We start from the raw sequence: 9,452 nt of genomic DNA, 5'->3' as shown, positions 1-9,452 counted from the left end.
ATCTCCGGTAGAATTCTGATCAGGCATTAGCTCCGCCTCCTTATTTATTTTTTTCAAGCTAAGGACCCAACATCTGCGTTTCTCTAACAGGGCTTCAAAAGAGGGGTTTGAGCAGTATGAGGGATGGCTACAATGGGTGATCTGTTTGGTATTTTGAAAAATAGACTTCACAGACATGTTTTATATAGGTATGGCCCTACAATATATTTTTCAAATATAGCATGATAGGTCCACTTTAAGTCACATCATTATCCTTTCAAAAATAATTCAGATTCATGATATAGTCCCAAAATATTTGCAAAACTGTTAAAGTGACACTTTACAGGAATAACTTTATCTTACATTTTGTCAAGAAACTAATGTTTTGGAAGGATATAGCTGCTTATCAGATTCAACAGTTTAGTTTGGGTGGGGGGAGGGAGTATTCAGATTTATCCAGACACCAAATTATTATAAATCGAAATGATTTACTTGAGATTGTTTTGTTTTTTTGCAAGAAAATATTATATACAGGGTTCCCGCGGGGTCTTAAAAAGTCTTAAATTTGATAATCAGAATTTAAGGCCTTAAAAAGGTCTTAAATATGATCAAAAAAATAAGAAAGGTCTTAAATATGATTTAGAAGGTCTTAAAATTATCGGATTTGAAAGGTACTTCTGTGTTGCGATCGCGTCTAAATGTCTTTTGGGGGAAATGTCCGGGCTGCAAAGTAACCAGTACGGTAATAGCCTTTCAGTTCCCCCCAACAATTTGTGGAATGGAACCAGTAATCATTAAAGGGCCCATGTCATGGCCATTTCCACTGATCATAATTACATTGTTGAGGTATACTAAAATAGATTTATACTGTGCAATTTTCCAAACTCACATTGGTTTCGCATACAGCATCTCTGTCAAGCATGTGTATTCAGCAGTATTCACTTTCTCCACTAAACGACTCGTTGGAGCTCTTGCCCCCCCCTCCCTGTGAGCCTAGTGTGCTCCGATTGGTCAGCTCGGCCACTCGTTCTGATTAGTCAACCACCAGAGAGGCTGCGCCCATGTCAGTGCTTTTCCCGGCTGCTCTCAGCGTAACATCAGTCTTATCATGGCGTCGGTACAGCGGTATATTTTATATACATATATATTTTTAACTGTTGTTATAGAAGAGTGTGACGGCCCCAGGGCCTTTGTCTTACGATGGGGTGGAGCTGAAGAGGCTAATCAGCACGATCACGGACACCTCCGGACACTACGGCCCCAGTCTCTCTCCAAAGCGGCTGCAGGAAGACTAACTCTGCGATCCTCTCAACCACCTATCTCTGCATTTATCACAATAAATGTGCCGTGGTTTTGTAAACTCGTGTATGTCTCCTTGTCTTTGTGGCCTACGAGCCGCTCATAACAAAGAGTAAGTTATTTTTACCCGTTATAAACTACTACTGTTTGATGAGAAATCAAATCATGGTTTGCTATATATGAATTCAGGGAAGAAAGGATAGGCCTACTAAGTATTTCCATTAAACTTTATTTTTAGAAATGTACAAAATGAACATAAATATACATATATACACGGTATATCATCCATTCCTCCTCCTCTTGCCTGCGCACAGCCGGTGCGGTGCGGTGCCTTTTAGCACCCTCAGTAGAATCCCTTCCCCGTCATGGATTGTCCGCCAGGATCTGGCTGGACGAAATCAAATGCAAATCACAAAATATTAGAGAAACTTAGTTGTTTTAGATTCGTTAGTAGTAGTTGTGTAATGAACAGCTTGCCTGCTAATATGCTAACCTAGCTTTGTTTACCTTGGTAGCTAACACGATATGAACGTTAGCTTGGAGGAAAGGCAACTATAATGCAGTGTAATAAAACTACTATGAACAAAAGCTAGTGGTTCATATTAGGCTAGCAATAACGTGTTTATAATTGCAATCGTATACGGGTATTCTGCTACCATACAATGTAACTTGCATGAATACATTGTTTTGCGCTAGCATACAGCTAGCCTCGTTAGCTACATGCAGTATATGTACGGTCACAATGTACGGTAAACCGGAGTATACTGTATGAGTATTCCGTGTGTGTGACTGCAGACATTCTCCTGCCATGACAAACATGTAAGGCCATCTGCTGACATTGTAGTTGATATATTTAAACGCTAGCAACGTAGCATCACAAAAATGTTTTTCTGACCAAAACTAGCTCAAGCTCCGTGTGTTAGATCGCTACGCCAGCTATAATGTAATTACGTTTCGCGACTGACCGGCAAATCACCCGCAGTATACTGTCAATAGGTATTTTGTGTGTGAATGCAGACATTCTCCTGCTATGAGATACATGTATGCAAGGCCATCTGCTGATATTAGAGTTGATATATGGAAACTCTAGCAACTTAGTTAGCACAGTTAGCACTGTGTCAATGGCTTAGCAGTCCAACACAGTTTACACATTTAAACAGTCTTGTTTGATAAATACACAAATAACAATGCAAACTTACAGGTTGTATACCCAGATCTTCCCCTGCTCCAAACGGTCCAAACAAGCTGTGCATATCCGGCCTCAAACTGGGCAATGTTTTGGAAGCTTTCGTCTGTGAAATGCCGGTTCTTCGAACCTCTGGAGGAGGAACACGCCGCTGCTGGTGTGGCCATAGCTCTTCGGGATTGGTCCATTTCGTTCCGGGTACCGCATGACATCAGGCGGTACCCGGAACTAAATGGAAGACTCAAATGGGCAGTGACGTATCTCCAACGAGGCGTTTTGGGGAGGTATTTTCTGTGTTAGAGTTTTACTCGCTACAGGGTGTACTTTGAGGGTTTTGACTCTGCACACCGTTTACATGCATAAAAACCTTCATAACACACAAGGGGACGGGTAATAACCGGAAAAGCATGACATGGGAGCTTTAACTTTGTTTCCCCTGGCCCAGCTAGTAACCTAGCAACCAAGCTTCAGCTAGCGGCAGTCAGAAATTAGGTATCTTCGAATCTACTTACAAATAATGGGGGGGGGGAGTGTGTGTAAGTTCAACCGTATTTGGTTAGAAAACATCGAATTTAGTGCTTGGTTGAAACCAGTGGAGGGGAACGTATAAGCCTGCTGCACATTAGCGTTTGTTTTGCTAATGTAGCGTTAGCTAGTGCAGCGTTAGCTAGTGAAGCAGCTCCCGCAACACCACCGGGGGACCTCCGGGTGACGTTTGAGTCTACGTCAACCCTAAAAGCGGAGGTGCTGTGGACGGTAAATACCGTAGCTAAACACCAATCATACAACAGCATGAAGACAGCAGAGCTCTGACTATACTGTAGCTCTTGACACACACACACACACACACTAGGGCTGTGCAATTAATCGTATTTTAATCTCGATTACGATTTTGGCTTGCAACGATTACGAAAACAACGTAATCGAAATAAAACGATTATTATTTTTATTAAAAAAACAAAAAAAATTAATTATTTTTTTTTATTTTTTATTTTTTGGTTTTTCAGTTGAATTATACTTAATGTTCAGGGTAATCAACTGTTAAAAACATACTGTTCACATTTTTGTTTCAATAAATGGATGTTTTCAAAGTAAATGGATAATCGTTTTTAATAATCGTGATATCAATTATTGACCAAAATAATCGTGATTAGGATTTTTGCCATAATCGCACAGCCCTAACACACACACACACACACACACACACACACACACACACACACACACTTCTGTGTACTGTTATGCTGTTATGTTCAGTCATCGTTCTTATGTTGAACATGAATACATTTACTTTGTAAGTAATTATGGGACGAATTTCTTCTTTCCTAGCAATTTTCCTTCATACTTTCTTGCCGTGATATAGGTCTTAAATTCTATTCAAAGTGGTCTTAAAAAGGTCTTAAAAAGTCTTAAATTTGAGTTGGTGAAACCTGCAGGAACCCTGTATATATATTCCATCCCTACAGTGGAAAAAAAAAATGCATTGTTTCAATGTGTGATTATTCTAATAGCTTAAAAATACATGCGTACTGTAGATGCTCTGATATAGGGAAACTCGATAGAGAACATTAAAATATTCAGTTTCATTATTTTTAAGTAATAACAAATGTCTAATGTGAATTATATAATTAATACATTAGCCACTGGTGCTGAATGCATTCGTCTTCATATGTTTTTGTTCATATTTAGTATTTTTATATTGATCTTTAACCTGTTCCACTCTGAGCCTGTTTTTCAGGTCTCAGGCTCGAAAATGACATTCCCAGAACAAATGACCATATCTTCCCTTCTAAAAGGGTTAAATTAATAATCTTTTCTCAAAGTAATGATAAACCTGTGAGTTGGATGTAGAAGTGTCAGAATCAATATAAATGTTTTTTATTTTAAAGAAAATTCAGATTTTACATAGTAAAAAACTGTAAATTATAGTGTCCGTCCAAAAATTATTTTTTACAGATAGTGAAAACTACCCTTGGATGATGGGTTAGTAGACTAAAAGCTTTAGGAATCCAAAGTACAACATATAATAAGTACCCTGTATCAAGATTGATGCAAAACAAGTGAAATTTGACCTTTTTAGAGAGATTTAGCCAAAAACTGGGCCATCTGTGGTCATTTGGGTGGATTTGACCTATCTCTGGCCCCCCTTGCTCGATCTGGTTGGTTGACATACCCTTGTGACCGTTAGAGCCAATAGAATCGAAGGAGGAGGCTCCCACCCAGACAGCTTGTAAAGAAAAAATGTTGCCGCTTCGCGTGTGGAAAGCGAAACTAAACTGGAGGAATGTCTCCTTCTGGAGTTTGGAAACTAAAACGCAGTTGTAATGCTTATGGATTATCAGAAATAATTTCAAAGAAGGCACAGACACATAGGATGAACCTATGGATTAACTGCAGCATCGTTTTTTTATCGTTTTAATGCCATTGAAGACCACTTTTGACCAAGGTGAGCCATATTTACATGTTTAGCTTCTTTGCTCCACATGTGATGATGTACGCTTTCGTTGATAGCGTCGCGAATGTTTATCACTGAGTGTTGAGGTGGGCACCGTTAGATTCAGTGTCTCCAGGACACCAAAAAATAGTGTTTGGTTGTGCATCTAGGATAAGTAATAAGGGAGTTATGAGTGAGTTTAAGTGCCTTAGTAGGTCCCGTTTTTTTCGATCGAAACTAATTCAGAGGCTGAGTGCTAGCATTGTGGGTTTTTTTTGAAAAAAAAAATTAAAAAGATCAGTTAGCTGAGTTTCTTCCCGTTACATGGATATAACACATTCATAGTTTTATTCAATATTAAGATTCCTTAGACGTTGTTTCCTGCAAATGACGCGTTTATCCGCCCGGTACCGGGGGGAAGGCGTGAAACAGGTTAACAGATTTTCCCAGGGACTGCAGCTAAGGCAAATTGACATGCTGCAGGATGGCGTGGCAGGAAGCAGTCGCACGCTGTCAAAAATGTGCGAAGTTGAGGAAGGTCTGCAAGAGTGCAATCAAGAGGAGAGAAAGGAGGGGTAATCAGAAACTTGGAGGGCAAAACAAATTTGTCATGCTGGACGAAAGCAACTTCTACCACAAAAGGAAGGTGTGTATAAACTACAGAGCCTGAAATAACAACATATATTTTAAGATCAGAGAGTAACAAATGAATGAGCAAAGTAATTTTATAATTGTGTCATTCACACCCTTATGCCTGGCGTGCTTAGGCTTCCAAGACATAGTATACATTAGAGAGAGCCAGCTCCACAGTGTATACCCAGTCAAATAACAGAAAAAAAGAATTTAGAAGCTAAGAAGTATCTCACCCAATCATTAAGGACATAAATCCTTATTCTTACTTTTTATTACTAACATTTTAAAAGTGCATAATCTATTTATATATCGTCTAATTCTAATATCTATCTTACCTTTTCATGTCTCTTGCAGCAAAATAAGCAAACTTTAACTTGCAAAAATTAAACAGCCTTTTCTGCTTGTACAGATGGAGCCTCTTATTTTGGACCCCAGCATACAGCTTCCTGCCGACTGCCAGCCAGTTGCCTGCCTAAGACCTGCCAAAGACCAGTATTCAGGAATGTTAGGCCCTCCCACTATTCTCCAATTTCAGGGTTTAACCAGGAGATGGCGCTATATATTAAATAACTATGGCCAAAGTAAGACTTAGTTTTTCACAAGAGACAATGCAGATATTATATAAAAAACTAAAGTTAAAATCTTGTTTTTAATGCCCCAAGAGCAATAACATCTTGTCACAAGCTTTTTGGAAGAAAAAGACTTCAAGAGACCTGTAGTTGACTAATTACAGGCCTCAATAAAGTTCTGCCATTGGTTGTGAAAAACAACGGTGGACATAGTGGAAAGTGAAATTGAGATTGTCAAATTTAATAAAAATACAAAATAATGTATCTGTGTACGTGTTTTATGTGATCTGCATGCACTTATCAAACATCTAATTAAAGAATGGTAGCTGTACCTCTCAAACAACCTAAACTAGTTATAAATGTTTATTTTAAATAAAGTCTTTATGACTCGGAATATGAATAAAATGGGTCCGTTACAGTTTGTTTTCATCTGATTTCAAATAAACAAAGTCTTGGCTTTCAGAATATTAAACTTGTTTCGGCAAATTTAGATGATAAACTTTAAACTTTCACACACGTTGACCGGCGAAAAACTCTGCCCGGTTCACCGACCCCCCTCTGAGTGAATACCCAAGATATCTTGGTTTGATTTGGTTTGATTTGGAGAATTTATTTAGCTACTTGGCACTAAGAGTACAGATATGTCTACCCTTTCTTTTCAGAGTGTAATATCTGCATTTTCTCTTTTGGTTTGAATAGGAGAAGGGCAATGGTTATCGACGGTGCTTTTAATGCCTATTGTATACGAACTGTGTGATTTATATTGCTTTTCAAATGCATATAAGCCCCCCATTTACACTGCACTTCCCCGTCAAGAAAATGAATAGCACTTAGTTAGATCACTTTACAGATCAGGTTGGACCAGCCCTGTCGCTACTCTCTGCATTTCCTACTGCAGATAAAAAAAAAGCTACAAATATGTATTTCTTAATAAACTAAATAGGCCACCATTGGTAGCAGTTCTCATTATATACTTCTCAGTATACTTCCCCCACCCGCCCACTGTTTGTTGCTTTTTGACATGTAAATGGGTAACTACCCCCCTCTGAGTGAATACCTGTTGTACCTGTCCGGGGCTAAGCCCATAGGACGATGCTCTGATGTCATCACCCTCGCACATTGGTCATATGTTTATGAGATCACTGTGATTCACTTCTCCGCGGCTCCTCCGTGCAGAGAGGCCCCCCCCCGTTTATAGGCTACTGATCAAATGTCAATACATTACATAAGTCTTATTCTCATTCATACTTAATTTATTTCTTCTTCTGTCAGTATGAACACAAAAAACTAACCGGTATTACATTTCATTCTAAAGTTTACGGACAAACTACAGACTGCTGGAGAAGAGATATCACAGGGGGGGGGGGGTTGGGACACACACATTCCGATGGCCAATTCGTTTTAAACAAAGAGTAGGCTATACTCAACATAGTGGGGTGGGGGCTGGTGAACGGTATGGTCAATGTTTGTAAACACTGTGACATTTTAACTTTATTTGATCATTTCAGTTAAAAACTAACGTTCATATTTCATATTACTGTTTTGCCTGGCTGGACCTGTAATTTACAGGAAAGGAGTGCACGCTACTAAAGAGACACGCTACCATGGAAACCAAACAATGGTGTTGCTGTATTGAAGTCCGAGTGGAAACAGTCATATTTGGAGCGTTATGTTAGAATGAAACAGCGAGGTCGTGACTCACAAAAAAAAAGTGTTACTTCACTAACTGTAAGCTTGTCACTCAGAGTAACCTACAGTTAACTTAACTGTTGGAAAAGAAAGATTAGGGGGGGAGAGAGCTGTGATGGGCCATTAGGAGTGTGAACACAGCTGAGATGCATGTAAATTTAAATCAATACATACAACTATTTTTTAAATCAATAAAAATATTTTCTAAATCCATAAAAGCATTTTAATTAATATTGGGAGTCATGTCGTTACTTTGTGGCCATGTAATAAGCGGGATAATTTGCAGCGACTTGGTCATTATGGGGAAAAATAACACCCAGGGATCAAGATCCCTCCGCGTCGCGTCGCGGAGGGATCTTGATCCCTGGGTGTTATTTTTCCCCATCAATTTAAGTAATTTTTAGTGAATTACTGAGTTTAGGCACGTTAATAACATTTTAATGAAGTTGAATACAGTATATTCATATTTGTCAGTGATTTCATGTCAATTCGGCGAACATAAACGATTAAATTAGGATTAAAAATCGAGAGCCGGCTGCTGTTCGTTACGGCAACCCAACTAGGACACTTGACACAGTGGCTTTTGGCAAAGCACACAAAGAAAACAAAAAAAACCGAGAGAGATGAGTTATTGTTATTACAACGTGACATCTCGCACATGCGCATAACAACATGGTGATGTTTTGTAAATTATTACATGTCTTATTTAGCACAGACTATGATCCTATCCGTGACATATGGATCTTAACAAAGATCCGCTATACATTAGTACCAGATATACTGTACACGGACATTTTAGTGAACCAGACCAGCTGTTTCCGCCGGGTCTTCGCTTCCCGGGCATCACGTTGTTTACAAGTGTGTTCAGATGCTAAATAAAAGTTTAGCTTGTACTTTTGATACCCCGCCTCTCGGCACCACAACATCCAGTTTACTGTATTTCACATGAGCGATGTCGAACATTGAAAAGTCCTTATAAAATCTCTGTTATTAGATCAGTACTTTTCTTATATGACTATTATTGACTTGAACACTGAGAATGTATTTATTAACTTCAGACATTTGAAATATTTGAAATCAGATGAAAACAAACTGTAACGGGCCCTGCCGTGTTATCTATGATTACTATACATTCATAATTTCAGCCGGAGGTAGGTGGTAGGCGTTGCGGAGGAGCAGATTGCGAGTGAGGTGCCTGTTCTAAACGAACTATTCCAGCTGTTATAAAGCATTAAATAAAAAGTAAGCAAGGAATACAGAATGTTTCGTTACGTAACTTTGTTGAGAATGTGGCCATGCACATGTAATACATGGGATCATTTGCAGCGACTTGGTCATTGTGGGGAAAAATAACATCCATCCTGATCGTTTCAATGAAGTTGAATACAGAATATTCATATTTGTCAGTGATTTCATGTCAATTCGGCGAACATAAACATCAATGATGATGATTAAATTAGGATTAAAAATCGGGAGAGCCGGCTCGTTCGTTTTTTCCGACTAAACAACATTATTTAAATGATTACATGTCTTATTTAGCACAGACTATGATCCTATCCGTGACATACACTGTATGGATCTTAAGGCGAGACACCCCAGGTGAATAGGGTAATTTTTTTAACTTAAAGATATCAGCTAGAAATTGCTCCAGTTAATTACTTAC

Source organism: Trematomus bernacchii, unplaced genomic scaffold (assembly GCF_902827165.1).
Source record: "Trematomus bernacchii unplaced genomic scaffold, fTreBer1.1, whole genome shotgun sequence".
In the NCBI taxonomy this organism is placed as follows: domain Eukaryota; kingdom Metazoa; phylum Chordata; class Actinopteri; order Perciformes; family Nototheniidae; genus Trematomus; species Trematomus bernacchii.
Note: the sequence above shows the minus strand (reverse complement) of the source record.